Below are 5024 nucleotides of genomic sequence, written 5' to 3' on the forward strand. Positions count from 1 at the left end.
GTCCATCACGCAGACGTAGGGCTGATTTGTCACCCGGTCCAAGCCGGCCAATATGGGCTTCACGAAGTACGGACCAAAGCGGCGCTAATACAGCAGGTTTGAGATGATCGAGCCTCTATAATAAGCCTCTCTCTCTCTCTCTCTCTCTCTCTCTCTCTCTCTATATATATATATATATATATATATATATATATATATATATATATATATATATATATATATAGAGAGATATATATATATATATATATATATATATATATATAGAGAGAGAGAGAGAGAGAGAGTCTATACCTATGGAAGGTATAGAGCCTTTAAGTGTAGTGCCCACGAGATGTATGGAAGAAAAAAAATTGGCAGATCCCACGTGCAGAGGGAATCGATGATATGCGAAGCAAAAATGAGAAGTGTCGATATGTCACTTTAAAATCAGCACAACGTTACGAGGTGGAGGTAAATGATGCCGTACATGACTTCCGTGTCATGATTATCATGTTTGAATGTGTCGTTTACCTTGGTAATCTATTAACGTCACGTGATACCAAATTTGGTATATGCGGAGCTAGCAAAACGGCCACGAGCGCATCATGAAGGGCCCAATATACTCCAATGTAGCGTTGACGCGCGCGCACGCTGGGCACAGCGGCGCTACGTTAGCAAAACGCGAGCACTCTATAGTCTGACGCCAGGCGCGACCTGCGTCCTTCGGCGCGGCCCTTCGGCAACCGGCGCGAAATGCGACATGCTGCATTTTGCGCCGACGCGTTATACAGACAACACTGCGTCTCCCTCTTCTCGTGAAGGAGGGATGCCAGACGCGCTGAAACGCGTATGCGTCAAAGCAACGCAGCATGGCGCGCGCCTGCGAGTATATGGCAGGACCGGTGCTTGGTGTGGCAACGGCTGCGTGATGCGACGAAATGAACGCCGGTGAGCACGCGCACCACGTCACGTCGAAATGTATTGGCACCTTGACTGTGGCACGTAGTCATCTTCTTACATGACACGCATCTCATGATTATCATGGTTGCACCAGTCATATATCTTCATCATTCATTCATGTGATGTAATACCAAGCTTTGTATATGTGAAGCTAGCGAATCGGCCACGAACACATAATCAGTGTGGGACGTAGTCATGTTGTTACATGACACGCATGTTATGATCATCATGTTTGGATGTGTCATTTACCTATGTCGTCCGTTCGCGTAATACCGAGTTTGGTAAAGTGAAGCTAGCGAAACGGCCGCCAGCGCATCATGAGGATGGCATGCAGTCATATTGTTACATGACATTGTCTCATGATTATCATGTTTGCCCCAGTATCATACCTTCGTCATCCATTCACGTATACTGTAATACCAAATTTGGTATTTGTGACGCTAGCGAAACGGCCGAGAACGCATCATGAGCATGGCATGTAATCATGTTGTAACATGACACGCATGTCATGATTTTCATGTTTAGGGTATGTCGCTTTTGATCGCCATGCAATCAAGCCATACCATAAAAGTTTTGCAAGAGACCATGTGAACGAAACCACAACAAGAGCTGCAGGACCATGAAACGTAAATCACGATATTCATGACATACATGTCATGATTTTCATGTTATGATTACTCATATATGTTCTTCATAAAGTTATGTTATGCCATACCAAGTTTAGTATCGATACCATTATCGAAACGGCCAGGAGAGCTAGAAATCGTAGGCGGATAGATAGATAGATAGATAGATAGATAGATAGATAGATAGATAGATAGATAGATAGATAGATAGATAGATAGATAGATAGATAGATAGATAGATAGATAGATAGATAGATAGATAGATAGATAGATAGATAGATAGATAGATAGATAGATAGATAGATGCGCTCGAAGTTCGCCAAGAAATGCTTCGCATTTAAAAAGGAAACGACTACACAGACGTTTAGAAAAGTAGGCGCTAGCAGGAGGGTTCATAGCAGCGGTTGTGGGCGCAAGGGTTGGTGGGGCTCTCCTAATCTGTACAGCTGCATTGTTATTGGCCGATCTTAGAATAAGTTGACACTTGAAATTAAAGAAGCTGAGGATATAGCAGATATTGGGGACGTGGTTGAGTAACGCCATAAATGGCACTGAATGATAAAGAATTGTATCTTGGAGTGTGAGCACGTGCAAGATGAGTTTTGTTTTTACGCATGTATAATACAGATGTTAAGGACATGAAATAAACAAGTGGATGTTTAGCGCCTACCTTTCTTGACGTCTGTGTCATCCTGTCCTTTTTTTTTTCTTATGTGCTACGCTAGTCCAAGCCAAGTTGTGAAATCTCTCCACGTCCATCGTCAAACGCTTTCCTCCAGACACGTGTGACACACACCCGTACACCACTGGCCGCTGTATGCGGGTGTGAGCCACAGGTGATCGGCAGTTTATATCTAACAAGGAACGGCGAGAACCGACAAATCGAAATTTAAACACAAGAGCATTAAAAACCGACATGGGCATTGTCGAACCAACGAATGCAAAGAATAAAAATTAGCATCCCAGTAGGACTCGAACCCAAGCAATCTGCGTAGCAGTCAGGTATTCTACGAGGTCTTGAAATTGCTCTGGAAAAGTATCCTGTATGCAGGCGTAATATCGGTGCTGCGTTAAATGTGGTTGCTGCGCTGGCTATTTTCACTCGCTCTCTGTATTTCGTGCCGACCGGTTGTGCACCCTCCCCCCCCCCCCCTTCCGTTCTCCGACGACAGCGCAGCTCTGGCCGACCGGGCTCGCCCTGCGCAATCTCCTGAAGCCGACAAGAGCTCTCGCCGAGTGGTGCCCCATCCTCAGACTTATGCCACCGTGTCGATCTTTCCATCTTTCCTATCTCCTCCTTACTTCCGTCGTTTACTGGCGTTCGCAGTCCCTGCGCCTCGCTCTCTCCTTCATCTCTCTATTTCTTTACCATTTAATCCTATCCTTTTAATCCCTCCTTTACCCCCACCCTTCGTGAGCTACTGTTGAAGTGTCCTCCCCATGAGAGACCGTTACGGGGCTCACTTTTATATTATATTAAAATCCCATAATCACACGCACTACCTAATTTCATATGAATATAACAAGCATCACCTGAGTTCTCCTTTGATACAGGCGTCATGTAGCTTTAACGCTAATTGTGGTCTAAGTTCTGGTTGCGTTTTACGTCAGTCTGATAAGCATTATATTTGTATTCCTATGCTTCAATAAGCTATATTGAAGCGTTGCTCGAGCCAGGACGAATACGCAAACGAAAGTTAGGTGTGATATTCGCATCAACGCACCATAAAGTGCACTTCAGTTTGATAACGCTCACGTCTGTGCTCCACGCGACTCGTGAGTTACCCTTTAAACGCCAATGTAGCCGATGTTTGCGGTAAGCCCACGACGTGGACACAACTTCTACACTTATAAAAGTGCGTAGATTCACCTCGTAACCACCCCGTTGAACCCCGTGAACAAGAGGAGACCAAGTCCATGATACCAAATTCCACCTCTCCGTCATGAACAGGGCAGCTTTCTGAAACGACATTCCTTTTCAACCACCAGCTATTTGAGAAAGGCTTCAAGACATGGTTATATCGAGCGTCTTCTAATAATTTTTGCGGGGCCCTCTACTAAGGCGTCTCTCATAATCATAAGGTGGTTTTGGGACGTTAAACCGCACATATAAACCAATATTCTAATGGTTTACTTCAATTATTATTATTGCTGCGGCTATATAGTATACCACGAGGCTGAGCACAAATACATTTGTCACGTACGAAAGGCAGTACAAAGGCGGGCCATGCAGCTTTAGTGCAATTTTGAGTCCGTCCGAACGAAAACGCCAGAAGGTGAAGTAATTATAATATCAAGGACAGATAAAAATTGCGCGAAATGGGCCAGCTTCGACAAAACCCCGCTAACACGCTTCCAAAACAATGAACGCACGACAAAGAACTGACTTTATACGTACGCCAAGAACAAAACGAAAAGCGCCATGCTTGCCCCCTCCCCTCCCTCTTTTGATTGTACTTATCAATCATTAACTACAGAAGTGTTCCATGAGTATGCATGCCCATTATCACACCCTGTCTAGTACACACTGCATAGCCCATGCGTAACCATGCAATGCCGCTATAACAAAGTGTGAAGATGTAACTTGAGAGAGGCGTGAGAGGTTGTTAACCTTCTGGCGTCATCTGCCGGCAGTTAGCGACCACAACGGCACAAATGCGCGGCTGACGCCGGTGGGACCCACCTCGGCACGCCGTTACATTTTGTTTTAGCGCCCCCGCGATCCTTCATAGATCCCCTTCAGTCCGTTCGCAAAGGGCGACCACGGAAAGACGGCGATGAATCCGGCCCGATACGAAACGATGCGACGAGCCCTTTAATCCTCTACAACCTCGGCGCATCCGTGCTGGACAACTTCCCGGTTCTGACGAGCACTGTCGGCGCCAACAAAGTACAGCGAATCATTGGGTTGAGCGCGGTGCAGTGCAGCCAGCCAGCGTAGCGCAAACGCTGGTAACGCGCGATGCCGTTGGGTGGGTCTTCGATCCTAACGGAATGTTGTTGTGGACCCGGGCGCACCACTCAGGCGACGGTGCACAGTAGTGCACGGGCAGGGACTACGGGCGGGCGATGTTTTTATCGTAGCCGAGGATTTTCGAACTGTTTACTTCGGGGAAGGGCAGGACAGAAAGCGAAAGTTCCGCCAGCGGCCCAGTGACGGAGCGAGCTCGCACACTGCGCGGAATCGGCGCGCGTGTCGCCACCTCGCGGAAGTGACGGTACATACTGTCTCTATGCACAAAGAAGCTTCCGTGATGGCAGTGTGGCCTAAATCTCAAAGGCTATGCCGCAAACGACGCTAACCGTGTCGCTTTCGAGAAAACTTCGCTCGGGTGCGCAGGCGCTGATCACCGCGAACTTTGTATTTTTGTGAAGCGAGGTGAACTATTTCATTGTTTTAAAAGAAATAAAGGAAAAAAAAAGCGAAGAGCTGAATACTTTTCGTTCCAGAAGTCGCCA

Source organism: Rhipicephalus microplus, chromosome 1, assembly GCF_043290135.1.
Source record: "Rhipicephalus microplus isolate Deutch F79 chromosome 1, USDA_Rmic, whole genome shotgun sequence".
Taxonomy (NCBI): Eukaryota; Metazoa; Arthropoda; class Arachnida; order Ixodida; family Ixodidae; genus Rhipicephalus; species Rhipicephalus microplus.